Raw genomic sequence first — 18,508 nt, forward strand, 5'->3', positions numbered from 1 at the left:
AATCATCAACTTTCCAGCGGTTAAAACGGTCAAATCATTGCTTTATACTATTAATATTGTTTATTAGCCAAAAGAAATTCCATTACCCACAATGCAACGGGCGACCTGAGTTGGGCATTGGGCTTATTAAAGTAACAGTTGCTCTAAAGTGAAACATGAATGACTTGAATAAATCAGCTATGCCCCTAATAAAGCGCCCACTGCTGTCACAGTTCAACACATTGTACAGTTTAGACCAGGGGGGCCCAAACCTTTTGTCTCCGAGGGCCAAAATGAAAAAGTGCCTGTGGGTCGCGGGCCAAATACGGCGATGTCAAGCATGAAACATATATAACTGCAGATAATAATAGTTACTTTATTTTATTTTTCAATAGCCTTTACATTTGGATTTGATCTACGCAAATAACATGCTGTATTAAAACAAATGTTAACTCTGGCAAAAGCAGTTTTAGTAAAACAAAATCAACAATTGCTGCAACATCGTGCAAAATGTTAAAAAAAACACCTGTATCTACAGCACCTAAAGTGACTTTGCTTCATTCATTCGTTCACTCAAAGAAAATGCGACATTAGATTATTTTGAAAGTGTCAGTTCAGCGTAAATTCTTTTATAAGTCATTTTTTAACATGTACTGTTGTTGACGTCAACACCCTTTGCACTAAAAGTTGGAAAACTGTGAAAGTTGATGCTACAACGCTCTGTGATTGATAAATACCAAGACACCACAACAGTGTTTCCTTAACTTGGTGAAAGGAATGAAACAGCGCCCCCAATTTGACGCTGGTGGTCAAAAAGTGTACTGCACCCATATTTACCATTGAGAATGAATGGAAGAGAGTTAGTATTAACCACACGCAGCGCAAAAGTAGGTCAGTCTGGCGGGCCAACAGAATTGTTTCGGCAGGCCAAATTCGGCCCGCGGGCCCCACTTTGGGCACCCCTGGTTTAGACGCTTCATACACAGGATTATAGTCGAGACTTTTCCAAAAATATACCTCTAAGTCTTTTCTTTTTTTGTGTCTCTCCTGTGTTTCCTGCGGCTCACCAGTGCGTCCTCTATAACTCTTTTTCTAAATGAGTCTGACAATATGGAGCTGTATCATTATTTCATTTATTGTGGAAGTCCACGTCCTCTCTCGATCCTTCACTCTTTATTACAGAGCTTTTATTGTGAAAGTCTCCGCCTGACCTCACTGCGGTGGTTAACCTCTCGTTGACTGAACTCTTTCCCATCTTTCCAGAGTCTCTAATCCGCTGACATCCCTGACCGGGGCTTTTATTGTGAAGGATGTTTATGAGCCAGTGTGGTTTAAGTGATTTGTACAGTATGATAAACTTTTCCATTGTCGGGATTGTCTCTCAGCAGAAGATGAATGTGGCAGGTTTGTGAATCCAGAGCCATTTGGTAGAAGAAGTCAAAGCCTGACGTCCTGACCTCATCCAGTCCTGACGAAATGTATTTCTGACCTCGTCTTCTGGAGCATATCGCGGTTTGGTTTGGGGCGGAGTGAACAGATAAGGCGGTTTGTTTATGATAATGATAAAGTTCTAACAGTCTCATTGAAGTCTGTGCTGTCATTCAGAGTTTCCCACACTCACTCCATTCACAAGCGTTTCCTTCTCTTTTGTTTCAGAATCTGCTTCAACACAATGCTAACGCTGTTATTGATGTAACCCAGGGATTCCCCAACTCTGACCCCCCAATATGACCCAAAAATATACTAGCTCTTAAGTGAAGTTAAGTTGAGATTTGACCTCAAGGAGTTCACAAATGTTGAGCCGTTTCCAAATAGAAGTTACGTTTTTGTTTTAAAGGTTGGGTTTTATTCCTTTTGCAGGTTTATGGCAATAATTCACAGTTCAATCACTGTCTTACTTTTTGTTTGGTGAATATTGAGAGTTTTTGCTCATTTTCTCCCTTAACCTCTTACCACCCGCCTAAACCGAATGCATTCTGTCCTCTTTGGCTATTATATAGGCCTGTGTAACACCTCATTTGAAAGCTAAGACCCACAAAACTGATCTTTTTCTTCGCGTTGTTGCTGTGTTGTGTCACCTTTTGTATGTTGTTTTTTTCTTTCTTTTTTTTTTCTTTTTTTTTTCATTTTTGTTGAATTTTTGTCACTTTTTGGTTGAGTTTTTTGTCACTTTTTGTTGAATTTTTGTCATATTTTTGTTGAATTTTTGTTGAATTTTTGTCACATTTTTGTTGAGTTTTTGTCATTTTTTGATTAGTTTTTTGTCACATTTTTGTTGAATTTTTGTCATTTTTTTGTCACATTTGTGTCACTCTTTGGTTGAGTTTTTTGTCACTCTTTGGTTGAGTTTTTTGTCACTCTTTGGTTGAGTTTTTTGTCACATTTTTGTCACATTTGTGTCATATTTTTGTTGAATTTTTGTTGAATTTTTGTCACATTTTTGTTGAATTTTTGTCATTTTTTGTTGAATTTTTGTCACATTTTTGTCACATTTTTGTCACATTTTTGTCACTCTTTGGATGAGTTTTTTGTCACTCTTTGGTTGAGTTTTTTGTCACTCTTTGGATGAGTTTTTTGTCACTCTTTGGTTGAGTTTTTTGTCACTTTTTGTTGAATTTTTGTCATATTTTTGTTGAATTTTTGTCACATTTTTGTCATTTTTTGATTCGTTTTTTGTCACATTTTTGTTGAATTTTTGTCATTTTTTGTTGAGTTTTTGTCACTCTTTGGTTGAGTTTTTTGTCACTTTTTGTTGAATTTTTGTTGAGTTTTTGTCACATTTTTGTTGAATTTTTGTCACATTTTTGTTGATTGTCACATTTTTGTTGCGTTTACATCCTTGTTTTCTTCCCATTTTGTCACTCTTTGGTTGAGTTTTTTGTCACTCTTTGGTTGAGTTTTTTGTCACATTTTTGTCACATTTGTGTCATATTTTTGTTGAATTTTTGTTGAATTTTTGTCACATTTTTGTTGAATTTTTGTCATTTTTTGTTGAATTTTTGTCACATTTTTGTCACATTTTTGTCACATTTTTGTCACTCTTTGGATGAGTTTTTTGTCACTCTTTGGTTGAGTTTTTTGTCACTCTTTGGATGAGTTTTTTGTCACTCTTTGGTTGAGTTTTTTGTCACTTTTTGTTGAATTTTTGTCATATTTTTGTTGAATTTTTGTCACATTTTTGTCATTTTTTGATTCGTTTTTTGTCACATTTTTGTTGAATTTTTGTCATTTTTTGTTGAGTTTTTGTCACTCTTTGGTTGAGTTTTTTGTCACTTTTTGTTGAATTTTTGTTGAGTTTTTGTCACATTTTTGTTGAATTTTTGTCACATTTTTGTTGATTGTTTGTCACATTTTTGTTGCGTTTACATCCTTGTTTTCTTCCCATTTTGTCACTCTTTGGTTGAGTTTTTTGTCACTCTTTGGTTGAGTTTTTTGTCACATTTTTGTCACATTTGTGTCATATTTTTGTTGAATTTTTGTTGAATTTTTGTCACATTTTTGTTGAATTTTTGTCATTTTTTGTTGAATTTTTGTCACATTTTTGTCACATTTTTGTCACATTTTTGTCACTCTTTGGATGAGTTTTTTGTCACTCTTTGGTTGAGTTTTTTGTCACTCTTTGGATGAGTTTTTTGTCACTCTTTGGTTGAGTTTTTTGTCACTTTTTGTTGAATTTTTGTCATATTTTTGTTGAATTTTTGTCACATTTTTGTCATTTTTTGATTCGTTTTTTGTCACATTTTTGTTGAATTTTTGTCATTTTTTGTTGAGTTTTTGTCACTCTTTGGTTGAGTTTTTTGTCACTTTTTGTTGAATTTTTGTTGAGTTTTTGTCACATTTTTGTTGAATTTTTGTCACATTTTTGTTGATTGTTTGTCACATTTTTGTTGCGTTTACATCCTTGTTTTCTTCCCATTTTTTGTGGCTATTTTGGTGCTTTTTCCCCAAGAATCTTTTAGATTAGGGTAAAGCCAAACTGGAGAAAATGGGATCCGTTCAGGTGGGAGTTAAGAGGTTAACATCTAAGTTTTAATGTCAGAGTCAGAGATTTCGTCAACTCGCCGTAGTTTTACCAGGAAATCGGTGCGTGTTTGGTATCCAGGTGTAGCAGGAAAGGCTGTGACCGAGATGTAATCCAAATATGGTCATTTCCTTTGAGCGAGCAAAACGTTTCATTCCACTCTTAACATCTCTACTTTAGTCGCTCCTACAGACTCCAAACTTTACAGGTTTTTGCTTAACAGGGCTGGCCCTCGGCATAGGCAACCCAGGCGGCTGCTTAGGGCGCCATCTGCTTGAGGGGGAGTTGAATTGCGCTTTAATTTTTGAACCCTATCTACAAGCAATTCAAATAACTCAAATTACAAGTGCATTTACATAAAAAAATGCCCCCAAATAGAACGCAGCACCAAATCAAGGCACTGGTGTAAGATTTGCAGTTGTGATAGTTAATGTCATCAAAACAAAACACAAGAGAATGGGAGAAAGTAAAGGAGTGTTGAATGCACTTTTGCTCATGGCATTATTACTATTTTGAGTTCATATTTTGCTAAAAGTAACTCAAAAGTATCTCAACATCTATAAAACAGTAAAATAATAATGCAAACATATTACATTTTTAAAGCTGTAACTACTAATATAGAATATTAAAGTAACTTGCCCACACTGGTCATAGGGGCCTTTATTTGGCAAGTCTTTTGTCTTTAGTGCTGGAAACTAGAGATTTCAAGCTTTCAAATGAGCCCACCCTGGTCCTGCCTCGTAACATCGCAGCCAGGGCCTTCCCTGGCACTTAACAATATTGAGAGGATTTTTCATGCCTAAGCCAAGTTCATTCACAGTTGTGTAAAAGTACAAGAAAGCAGATCAAATTAACCCATGAAAATCAACATAAAACCATATTAATTACAGTAAAAAGCAAGAGTGCAGATAAAATACTTTCAGAGACATATTCACGAGTAAAAAGAACTTTTTTCATTCTGGATTTGAACACGGCCTGTCTCACATCCTCGTGAAGACTGTTCCAGATTTTAGCTTTAGCCTCAGCGAACCACCAGGAGACCCCTCCCTGGGATGGTTCACATGGCTCTAACATGTCAGAGATGGACTCCGGTTCCAAATTCGGCCCTCAGACCAATTTTTGGTGAATTTTTTCCTTGTTGAATTGGCACACATCTCCAGAGATAGAACTTTTTGCTCCACTCTTTATTGCACACAGTTAAACCTCAGGAACTATAACATTTGATTGTGAGACAAAGCTGGCATCGTGGTTCCAAGCCTAAATGAAGATCCACGCCATATACACTTCGATATGGGGCCCTTGTTAAAAAAAGTTTAGACACCCCTGTGCTAAACCATGAAAAGACTTGTAACAAGCAGAGCTGTTTTAGATTCTGTTCTCTGAGTGACAGGAAGCCAGTGCAGAGACCAGAGCACTGGACTAATATGAAAATACTGCAATCATAAAATAACAGAAAACTTGCCATATCACACTTCTGGACCTTGTGTTAGCAGCTGACCAAAGGAGCTCATAGTTTATGCTGCTCCTCCTGGAAAATGAATTTCCTTCAGGATAAATAAAGTTATATCTTATCTGGTCTTTCTCCCTTATTCACTTGCAATGTCTCGCCTTGAACATTTCCTTTTCTTATCCGCTTTTGGCTTCTCTTTTGTCTGATGAGTTTTATGACTGAGGGCTTTTTATTGTGAAGATCTGTGGTTTGAGTGAGTTATCATGATGAGTGACCAGGGCTTTTACTGTGAAAGTCTCAGAACATTGTTGGATTCAGCCTCTAATCAGGCAGACGCTCTTATTGTGGAAGACTGTGGTCCGTGTGAGTGACGGGACGTGGGCTTTTATTCTGAAGGCCTGCTCGCGTGGTGAGTTAAACACAAGGCAGACGGCTCAGAGGAAACCGGAGACACTAATCTGGGAGAAGAGCCTGTCATTGGCTTGATTTGAGCTGAACAATGATGGTGACAGATTATAAACTCATCATCAGGCTGTGAACTCGTGCAGCGTGTGGTCGATCCAAACACTGGTGTGATTTTAAAAGGCCTGCGTTGTTGCAAAATGGGCTTTTGGAGTGGTGTGATTTACACAAAGCCTGAAGAACATTCACCATGACTGTAAGTGACTCTGTGCCTAGTGCTAAAAGTAGGTTTCAGTGTAATGTTAACAAGACCCAGGCTTTCCAGACTCCCAAAACAACTCCCAGACATACAGCACGGTTTTTTACTTGTTTACAGAGCCCATGTGCTCCTGAGATGGTGAGAAATCCCCCTTTCTCCCTCTCACTGAAAAAGCAGCCCAGTTCCGCCGTTTTTTTCCGTAGGATAGTTGGTACAATCATCATCATCCAATCAGAGATGCATTAAGATCAGGCACCTAGGCCACTGAGACATGTTCTTTCCTGAGCTTAGACGAGTTGATGCGTACCTGTCTGGTCTTTCTGCGAGCGCTCAGTCACGCACAAAGACCAAAGCTGTTGTTAGCATTTAGCTTCTCCCAGTATATTCCTATGGAACCAAACAGGGGTGAAGTTAGAAGCGACCAAGCTCTTCCACGTTTCCCCTGTTTAAATACAGTTATGTAAAAAGTTACACGATCCAAGTCTAGTGAAGGAAACATGTGGATTTTCTAAGCGGATAAAAAGGGGAACTATATTATGAGGCGTAACAACACCTTAGGAGCACTTCGACGTCCGCGCAGTGATATCTCCAGAATTCTTTAGGAGTGACGTAACCGTATTTAACCATGGAAGAGCTTGGTCGCTTCTAACGTCACCCCTGTTTGGGTCCATAGGAATATACTGGGAGAAGCTAAATGCTAACAACAGGTACACATCAACTCGTCTAAGTTCAGGTAAGAACTTATCTCAGTTTGGAAACGGTGGCCTGTTCCTTTAAACTGGAATGAGAAATAAAAACAGAGAATCCTTTTTTGTCAATAAGAAGGTGGACAGTACAGGAAATGTACTGTTTTGTATTGTGTCCAGAGAGATCCACATCCACATATAGGCTATGCCTCTAAATCTACTTTATTACGGGTGATCTGATGGTGAACAACAGAGCTAATCGGTCGCTAATTTGACAGATGGAAATGTACCCACTATATTAAACATCCCATTCGTCTTGGAATCCCACTGTGATTCCAAGACAAATTTAAATGATTTAAAAAGTGATGGTGTTTGTGTTGGGCTGATCCCAGGTCCTGTCGTTTCCCTGTCCACTATGGTCCACTATGGTCCACTATGATCCACTATGGTCCACTATGGTCCACTATGGTCCACTACGGTCCACTATTATGGTCCACTATGGTCCACTATTTTCCACTATTTTCCACTATTTTCCACTATGGTCCACTATGGTCCACTATGGTCCACGATGGTCCCCTATGGTCCACTACGGTCCACTATTATGGTCCACTATTTTCCACTATTTTCCACTATTTTCCACTATTTTCCACTATGGTCCACTATGGTCCACTATGGTCCCCTATGGTCCCCTATGGTCCACTGTGGTCCACTATGGTCCCCTATGGTCCACTACGGTCCACTATTATGGTCCACTATGGTCCACTATGGTCCACTACGGTCCACTATTATGGTCCACTATGGTCCACTATTTTCCACTATTTTCCACTATTTTCCACTATGGTCCACTATGGTCCACTATGGTCCACTATTTTCCACTATTTTCTACTATTTTCCACTATGGTCCACTATGGTCCACTATAGTCCACTACGGTCCACTATTATGGTCCACTATGGTCCACTATTTTCCACTATTTTCTACTATTTTCCACTATGGTCCACTATGGTCCACTATAGTCCACTACGGTCCACTATTATGGTCCACTATGGTCCACTATTTTCCACTATTTTCCACTATGTTCCACTATTTTCCACTATGGTCCACTATGGTCCACTATAGTCCACTACGGTCCACTATTATGGTCCACTATGGTCCACTATTTTCCACTATTTTCCACTATTTTCCACTATGGTCCACTATGGTCCACTATTATGGTTCACGGTTATGGCTCAATATACTTCAGTGTTCTCGCTCCACTACCTGATTTCACTCACACATTTCAAAGGCAGACTCAGAGTGGTTTGTTTGGGCCGAGATTAAGAGCCTGATTGACCCACACATTTCTCGGCTTATTGGAGAAACAGTATCAGTATCTGTACTTTTGCTCAAGTAAATCAAACCACCACTGCATTTCACATTTTACATGAGTTGTTTTAATCCACATTTTCGTTGTAGGAGTAATTTTAACCTCATATTGTGATGCTAAATAGTCAAACCACTGAAACCAGCTTTGTTCTGAGCAGTCCTGGACGACCAGTGAGTGAGAAGTAGGTTGGTTTGACACGAGTCTCAGTCATTATTTTCGTGCTAATGAGAAACTATATTTAGACTCGACGCTTTGACACATTTATAAAACGCGGGAGCTGCAGTCGGTCTCCGGAGACACAGAAAACACGAGGAAATTTCACAGATGTGCAAGCAAGAACTAAAGGTTAAACATCTTCTTCCTTTGTTCGTACAATACAAATGTGCTCCAGTTTCAGCTCTGTGAGATTCCAAAGCAGCGGGACGGTTCTAGGTTTTCCTAATTATTGCTTTTATCACATTTTCACATCAATTAAGTGGACATTTCATGATGCAATGTTAAAAAAAAAAGTTGTGAAAGTTATGTTTTCTGTAATAAAGAAAGAAATAATAGATAATCATTAAAAAGGCAGTGCAGTACCTGTCTCTGAGAATGAAACATCTTCTGCCCAATGCCGCCCTCTGCTGGCTCAACGTCAACACCGCATCTACATCTAAAGCGATTCTGCAAGCTAGTCACTTTGCATACAGTAACTGCTACGAAATTTGACTAGTGTTTTGGGGTTTCTGGTGCCAGTTTTGTGGTTTCCCAGCACCCGCATATGCTCCTCTACAGTCCCGTGCAGTGGGTGGGAGGTGTTGTCCGTGATGGAGGTGAGCTTGGTGAGCCTGTCCCTCACCTCCTCCACAGAGTCCAGGGGGCAGCCCAGGACGGAGCTGGCCCTCCTGACCAGCTTGTCTGTACTTGTCCCGCTCTGTGCTGCCCGGGATAAAGGTAGAAAAGCACTTCATAAGTTCCAAGTTCATTTACAAATCCCTTTAAACAATTGGTCCCGGAGCATCATAGAGAGGGAACCACCGTGAGGGAAGGCAAAGGTGCTGCACCCATAACGCCACTACAAGTCACTACAAGGTCAAATACACACTAATATCAAGGGTAACACAAAAAGTTACATAATGCACCTTTAAATTAGATTTGACAATGAAATGAAATTTGACAAATGTAATTTTTGAAAACAAAAGCCAAAACAACATTATAACAGCAAGTCAAATGTAAGGCTTTAATGTTCTTTTTTCACAGCCGAAAACTTATGCCACAAATAATAATAATTTAAAAAAATGCTAATTTAATTTCCTAAGATTTGAAAACGTTGCATTAAAAAGGAGAAATAGGAGAAGTTTTGATGTTCAAAAACAAAACTGCAGTGTGCCTTTTTTTTTGTATTTTTGAGCAAAGCCATTATTTGATGAGAAATGTAGATTCAATTTCTTTCCTTTTTAATGACATGGAAGGACTTGATTTTAGCACAGCTCATTCAGACTTTTAATACTTTATTAAACCCTGAAGCAAACTTCACATAAAAATATCTTAGGTCAGGGGTAGGCAGCGTCAGGCCCAGGGGCCAAATCCGGCCCTCCAGCACAGAACCACTGGCCCTCAAGGTGATTTTGAGAAATATTATTATACAAGTAAGAGATCAAATGTCAGTTAAAGTACTCGGAAATGCTGGAAATTCTGTCAGTATTTCTTAAGTTTCCTGGCTGAACGTCCCAATGTGTCGTATATAATGTAAAACATTGGCATTTACAGGAAATGGTTCTTTACTTTGAGCTACAATGATGAGGTTCGGCCCTTGGTGTTTTGATAATGATGAAAATCGGCCCTCCTGGAAGCAAACTTGCCTCCCCCTGTCTTAGGTCATAGTTTGTTTTTTTCCAAATATTTTTATAAATTTTCTTATAACAACAAACGTAATAATATAATAGGAAAAATACAATAAAAAATATATACAGTATCACTCGCGCACACATTCACACCATCAGAGACCTGCACCTATCACAGAAATAAAGTATACATATTACTGTGTAAAGTTTTAAGTTACAAGAAATTCAAATTCAAAATAATAATACAAAATAAAAATAAATTAAAAATAAAGCAAAAAGTGGTATGTCCCTACTTTACAGATGATATAATAATCATGTATGGCTCCCATAATTCTACAAAGTCCTTCATTTTACCCTTGGAGATATAAGTCAGTCTCTCCAGTCCAATACACTCTGAAAGTTCTTTTATCCATTGTTTTATAGAAGGTGCTTCCATGCTCTTCCAGTTCAAAGCAATGGCTCTTCTGGCATGTGGCAATCCAAAGTCCAATAATCGAGTTTGTTTCTTTGTTTGTGAGAAACCTGTAGGATATATTCCCAGTACACAAAGTTTGGCACAAAGTGGTATTTTAAGATTAAACAACTCTGACAAACAATTTATGACATCCTTCCAGAACTTCTGTATATCAGAACACTCCCACAAACAATGAATTAGGGTTCCTTTATAACTTTGGCATTTTGTGAATATATCAGGAATATCACTAGACATATGATGGAGTTTTTCAGATGTTATATAAACCCTTGTCAACCATTTATACTGTAATAATTTAAGCCGCGTGTTTATGGTTTGTTTTTGTGCCTTTAAACATGCTTCAGTCCATTCGAATTCCTCTATTTCTTCTTGAATGTCTTTTCTCCATGCGTTTAATTTGTCTACAGAAGATTCTTTAGAGTTAGACATTATTAAATTATAATATTTTGACAATTGGCCCTTTTCACCTTTTTTTTTCAATTACTTCCTCAATTAATGACAGTTTGGGAATGTGCATAATATCTGTAGACGTCTTAGGTCATTGTTACTGACGACTGTGCCACACGCTCCATCCACACCAGGAGTTTGCAGTTATTCATTTAACCACACGATGGCGCCCTCTGATTAACAATGTCCCTGTGCTGCTCTTGTCTGCTCCAAACTGCAGTGTGGTCAAAACATGTATTTCCACATGTATGTATGAAGCCGTCGTCTGTACTGGGTGGTTAAAGCTCTGCACTGGTCATAGGCAGGGTTGGGGGCAACATCTTTTTAAAAATAAAATTACCTTTTCAGTAACTAAGGAATTTAACTTATTACTGAAACAAAATATACAAAATTACAAGTGCATTTACATAAAAAATGCCCCCAAACAGAACGCAGCAGCAAATCAAGGCACTGGTGTAAGATCTGCAGTTGTGATAGTTAATGTCATCAAAACAAAAAGTAAAGGAGTGTTGAATGCACTTTTGCTCGTGGCATTATTACTATTTTTAGTTCATATTTTGCTAAAAGTCACTCAAAAGTAACTCTACATCTATAAAACAGTAAAATAATAATGCAAACATGTTACAATTTTAAAGCTGTAACTACTAATATAGAATATTAAAGTAACTTGCCCACACTGGTCATAGAGGCCTTTATTTGGCAAGTCTTTTGTCTGCTTCCTCAGGGGGCTTCGTGACGAGCAGCAGATGTTCGGACGGCGGGGGGTGAAGCTCCGGCTCAAAGGCACCTTCATATGTGAATGATCCATCAGAGACAAAATCATGTTCGAAACAGTCGCTGAGACTGAGACCTCTCCTCAGCAGGTGGAGCGGGTCGATGATCCGACTCCCCCAGTCCCTCGTCTCGCACTGACACTGTGCCCTTGGGCCTGGCCTCTGCTGCGTGTGACCTTGCATGGCTCCAGCGTATGTGTGGTGGATGGAGAGGGCGGTGACGCAGTGTGGCCTCAGCATCTCCGTCAGTGAAGTCAGATATGATGGAATGTCAGAGTTTCAGTGTCGATTTCTAAGGGACATTGTGGAACAGCACAGTCCACTTGGGACCAGTGTCTTTAGTGTGGGACACATTAAATCACAGAAATGCCTTTAGTGCTGAGCCTGCTCCCACAAATGTGCACATGTTGTTAGCCGTCGAGCGCTGGGTCTGCTTACATTGAACGTGCCATCCCTATGCAAATAAATGGGGAAGCCAGGGCCAATACTAACGTATGGCGAGGTCGGTTTTGTCTCATTTTATGGCATTTATATGATTTCTGTGGTGGCCGGGACTTTTTAAGATTCATTCCAATTAATTAATGAGTTTAACGTGATTAAAAATATGAATCGAAATTAATCACATTTTCCTTTAGTGGTGCAGACACTTTTTCATTTTCCTTTTTCATGTAAAACGTTGCCAAAAACAATTTTACTGTTTAACGTGTTTATTCACACAGTAAATAGAGCCGCACAAACTTACTTAAAAAGACTTATTCTCCAAAATAAATCAAACTGCTAATGTCTTTGATAAAGTATGCTTAAATGTGATTAATTTACGATTAGTTAATTACAAAATTAACTGGATAAAAATTTTGAATGGAGTTCCACCACTATTATTCTCTATTATGACAATATGTTTAATCTACTTAAACATGTGGTTCCTCAAAATCTTGCACATTTGAAAATTTAGGCAAATAAATTTTACCAAATCGAATGAAATATAATTTTAAATCTAATCAATATTGCATAGTCACACATTTTAGAACGCTCCAGTCTGTGTACCAAAATTGTTAAAATATTTCTACAGTATTTTGATGAAGGGGGCCCGGGGGGGCTACTTGAGAAAAAAGGAAACAAGAGTCTTTTAAACATGGGCTGCTTTTTAATGCAGTCTGACAGATAAATATAAAATCATATTTTGTATTTCTGCTGATTCTGACACTTTCTGTGTAGGAGTTCCCCTTCAATGCCCCGGCCCCTGTATGCTGGGATTCACCCCTGCTCACAGTACATTCTGCCTTCACTCCTCGCTGTCACTGTGGCTGCGTAAAACAGCCAGTCAATGCTACGTTAGTGTGCTCGCCTGTAGAAGATGAAGATATCCTCAACTCTTTTACTCCACGTTGGTGAAATCACACCAGCACCAAACCCGTCGAGCCTCGATTTGCCTTTTTCTCAGTTACACGTCGTCTCGTTGAGCTGTCAGAGAAAACAAAACGACACGGCCTTAAGAATAACATGTTGTGACAGTTGTGGTCAAAACAGTCCCTCGGAGAAACGCGTCTAAACAAAGTAGGAAGGTAGAAACTAAAAAACCACAACACGGCATTGTCTGGCCGTCACGGGGAAGAAGATGTTTGGACACTTTGTGCTCATAATTACGGGCTCTCGCTGCTGGTTCACTATTATGATAAAAACATGTTTATAATTGGGACTGGCGGCCCTAAAGTGCTGATTAAATGACTGTCAAAACAAACACAAAGGGCACGTATCGAAGAAAAACAGGTTTGGAAATGAGTAAAAGGTGCTTTCTGTTGTGGTTTTCTTGAAGATCATTGAATAAAAGACACAATGTTCTTCAGCCGTGGTTTGAACATAAGAGATCTTTGTAAGAACAAGATTCGGCAGCATGGGGCCTTTCTGTGTGGAGTTTGCATTTCCGCCCCGTGTAAATTTCCTCCAGGTACTCCAGTTTCCCCACCACTAAAAACATGTGCAATAGGTCAATCCTCCAGCCAGGTGGTTCTCACCATCTAGAGATGTGTCCCCGATCGCTGGCCCACGCTGCCCCCCCCCCCCCCCCCCCCCAGCCAGCCAGCTTAATCTCTAGTGAACGAATATTAGCCATAGCAATAGTAGGGATGGAAGACATGTGTGGCTTAGCTGCGAGTCTTGCCTGGATACCTCTTCGTTTGTCCTTTATTTTGTTTCCTGGTGCTCCTCTTGTGACGCCTCCACTGTGCCGCAGGTTTGGGGGGGCTCTTGGTGCCTCTTCAGTGTTTCAGAAGAAGAAATCTGTGGATTTGTGGGTCTCGAATGTTGCTCAAAGACCTTTGGATCATCAGCTGTTTCATTCATGTTCAGTAAGGGGTGCCATGTCATTGGTCCGATAGGCCTTTAGTCCGATGAGGCGTCATTATTCCGAAAATGACCATTGAGCAGAAATGTAGTCCGAAATGTTTAACCCAGTTGTGTTGTGGATTAGAGAGCCATATACAACCATTGGCCTTAACCTTAAGGTCAGTGGACTCTTGCCTGAACCTAATTTTGGGAAGGACAATTTCAGTTTTACATATACATTATGGGACTAGTGGGTGGTCGGACTAATGGGTGGTCGGACTAGTGGGTGGTCGGACTAATGGGTTGTCGGACTAATGGTTGGTTGGACTAATGGGTGGTCGGACTAATGGGTGTTCAGACTAATGGGTGGTCGGACTAATGGTTGGTTGGACTAATGGGTGGTCAGACTAATGGGTGGTCGGACTAATGGGTGGTCGGACTAATAGGTGGTCGGACTAATGGGTCGTCGGACTAATGGTTGGTCGGACTAATGGGTGGTCGGACTAATGGGTTGTCGGACTAATGGTTGGTCGGACTAATGGGTGGTCGGACTAATGGGTGGTCAGACTAATGGGTGGTTCGGACTAATGGTTGGTCGGACTAATGGGTGGTCGGACTAATGGGTTGTCGGACTAATGGTTGGTCGGACTAATGGGTGGTCGGACTAATGGGTGCTCGGACTAATGGGTGTTCAGACTAATGGGTGGTCAGACTAATGGGTGGTCGGACTAATGGGTAGTTGGACTAATGGGTGGTCAGACTAATGGGTGGTCAGACTAATGGGTCGTCGGACTAATGGGTCATCGGACTAATGGGTGGTCGGACTAATGGGTGTTCAGACTAATGGGTGGTCAGACTAATGGGTGGTCGGACTAATGGGTAGTCGGACTAATGGGTGGTCAGACTAATGGGTGGTCAGACTAATGGGTCGTCGGACTAATGGGTCATCGGACTAATGGGTGGTCGGACTAATGGGTGTTCAGACTAATGGGTGGTCAGACTAATGGGTCGTCGGACTAATGGGTCATCGGACTAATGGGTGGTCGGACTAATGGGTGTTCAGACTAATGGGTGGTCAGACTAATGGGTGGTCGGACTAATGGGTCATCGGACTGATGGGTGGTCGGACTAATGGGTGGTCGGACTAATGGGTTGTCGGACTAATGGGTGTTCAGACTAATGGGTGCTCGGACTAATGGGTGCTCGGACTAACATGCGGACCCCCAGAAAGGACTCTCTGCAGTAAAAAAAATCAGCTGAACCCCACTAACACATGCCAAACATGTAGAATAAGGCAAAAAACCCTTTTGCACCAAGGGAGAGGGAAGCCGCTGTAGTAACCAGTGTTGAATAGTGTTACTTAGATAAGATGAAGGTTCTTGAGTCTTCATCTGTACTCTGTAGTTGCAGTGCAGGACGTTTTGCCTCTCTAAAGGCTTCATCAGCAACACTAAGGCTGAGATAAGTTTCCTTGTTACTCCTCTTTCATAAAAAGCCTTCACTTGCCGGTCATTATCTCCCTTAAACACTGAACAGTAAACATGAATATCTCTTCCTGTATCTCATTGACGGCCCCAGGCTGTCGTCCTAAAGCTCTCTCCGGAGCGGCACTCATCCACCAAGAGGAGGAGCAGGAGGCGGCGGCAGCTGAACCCACGAGAGCCTGTCCAAATACAACAGTTTACTGAGAGACAGAGGAGGCACAAGTGCTTTTATTTGGGGGGGAACGGCTTCTGTTTACTAAAGAAGGAAGCGCAGTCTCTCATGTCCAAGAGGAGTTTCATAAACTCGTCTTTTCTCCTCTTCAAACTCTCCCCCTCGTTGCTTTGCGTGCGGTGGTTTGGACTCGCTCATCTTCTGAAGCAGATGAAAGCGCAGGTGTCTGAAGAATCCTCCCATGGCGATGACAGGGAGGAGATTTAAAGCACATGAATTAAAGCAAAAATGGGGGAGATTTCTGGGGATTCCCGAAAAGATCCTTAATAGATGTGGTTGGTTTGAGCAATACTTTCGAGAAACAACATGCCCGTGTAGAGCCTTTTTCGGATTTCCTCTCGCTGCAGCTGCTTAAGTCTGCGCTTAAAGCTTAATTCAGTTTTACTGCGTTGACTCACCTCTCGGTTGGATGTTCATAGTGACTAACTCCAACTCACAGCCCCTCCTCAATAAACAGCAGTCACATCAGACCTGACTGTCTTTAAAGGGCAGGCTCAGTCCTTGAAGGTTCCCCCCTCAGAGACTGGGCTTGTTCAGACCTGACTAACCCAGAGTCATCAGTCTGCGGCCTCAGACGGAGCTAAACCCATAAAACCAGGGGGAAAACAAACGTGGAAGAGAGCACTGGGAAACGTACACACTACTACACTGATCTAAAAAAGGTTTAGAAAGACTGTTGCACAATGCACACAGAATGAAATTTTGCGCATATCTAAAAAAAGAAGTTGTGTAGTGTAAAAAATAGCGAAAGTGCAACATGCAAAATGTCATTGTATATTACATAAGACTTGATCAATAATGACTTACACTTGTATTACGCTTTATAGCTTGACAAGTTGCTCTAAGCTACTACTGACTGAATCTAACATAAATATAAATGTATTTGGTTTGTGCAGCCCTGTGAGGCGACTCCTGTTGTGATATTGGGCTTTACAAAACCATTGATTGATTTAGACGTCAGGGGCGAGTGATTTTCAATGTGTTCTGAAGCGTAGGAAGGAGCTCTTGACTGAAAAAGAACTGCTGTTTTGGTTCTAACTAGTCCCTCTTTGTTTCTGCCATGTCCTATGGATCTTCAACTATAGCTATACACACGATCTACGCAAGGATCTCCCGAGTATTTAAGCACATATCCAGCCCATACGTCCGAAAAATTACGATTATTGTGCCAGTGGACACTGGTTATTCCAGGTTAGCCCCGTTAGCTTGTTACAATCGCCTACAGCTCATTGTTGATGAAAAGTCCGCAATAAACCACAGATGTGTCAAGCCTGAGTGTGTGATCATCTCAAATGCTGCTTTATGTAGTTACAGCTTTATTTACGTTATTATTGCATAATACTTGTTTTCACCGGATCTATGCACTGTTAAGAAGCTAGTTCGCTCCGGGCGAGCTCTTAGCAGCTCAGCTACGGACTTATTTATTGACATGGCTGATGTTCTCACGTTGAAAACACAGACAGATAAAGTTGTGTTGGGCAGAGAGATAATCAGAGGCTGTCAGTACTTTTTACTATAGTCTCCAGGGACAGCTCACAGACCCCAGGAGCAACGGTTAGCTATCCCGCCCGGCCTTCGAGGCTCCGAGCCGGGCCGTACAGCGCGGCAGTGCGTGGCTAAAAGTGTCCGCTGAAGGCAGGAGGAGGGGCGGGAGGTACGAGCCCCAAATGTAGGGAGTCGGAACAGTCGAAGTCTGCATCATAAAATATCAGCTACAGAATTGTATTCCTCTCTTAGCAGAAGATGAAGCAAGCAGAGCGAACGAAAACGCTCCGACAGAACCGGAAGATGTGAAGACTGCTGCTACCCATAATGCACCGCAAAATTTAGTCGCTAGAACGCCCAAATTGTGAAGGTCCAGACCCTTGTACGAAACACAATGAGTGCGAGGGTCTGGTAAAACCAGGCTGTAACAGGAGTTGCCTCAAAGTGCTGCACCAAACATTAAAGCTATGAAACAAAACAATTTAAAGTTCAGCCAAATGAAGAATCCAAGCAGACTCGATAAATTTTATCTGTGAAAATGTACCTACTTTTTACATATTTAATGTTGTCATTCATCATTCACTGTCTTTTTATGTCTCTGTGATGGTGTTTTTGCTGTATGTTTGTGCCTGTGTTTGTCCTATCTGTCATGACATCAACCTGCCATGGGACTACGGATGAAAATTACCCTATATGGCTAACTCCGGCACATTTACATGTTGAAGAAACACATGTTGATTAATGTGCACTGTCCCAATTCAAATAAAGATATAAAATATATAAGGAAAAACTCTAAAACGCAGTGGGAGAAAAAAGAACCACAGAAGGAGAGATCCACTCCCATGGACGGTCTGGCTATAGATAATTAACCAAAGGACTATGTTTCAAACCCAGGTGAATCAGCTCTGCATTGGAATGTAAGAAACTATTTTGATTTCAGGACCTTGCTTCTAACCTACTCAGGAATTTCTCTAACCAAAAGTGTAGAATCTGAGACATCGCTGATCGAAGTCCAAAGCTTTCATGTCTTTCTCCCCAGCTGCTCCTTTACCCCTTTAAATCCTAAAACCCCAGCCCGGCCGGTCCAGTCTGAGATTAATCCAGACTCCAGACCGGCAGCTGCCTTTGTGCCTTTGAGCCCGACACGTGCTTTTGTCCGCCGTGACCCCCTCCAATCCCGAACACAATGTGGAGGAATGTAAAGCAGCGAGACAATGAGGGACACGCCCAGATGTCTGTTCTGCTGATGGGGGGAGGGAGAGGAGAGACAGGGGGTGATGGGGGGGTGAGGATTAATTGCTTTTATTGG

This window comes from Gobius niger (genome assembly GCF_951799975.1).
Source record: "Gobius niger genome assembly, chromosome: 16".
NCBI classification, from domain to species: Eukaryota; Metazoa; Chordata; class Actinopteri; order Gobiiformes; family Gobiidae; genus Gobius; species Gobius niger.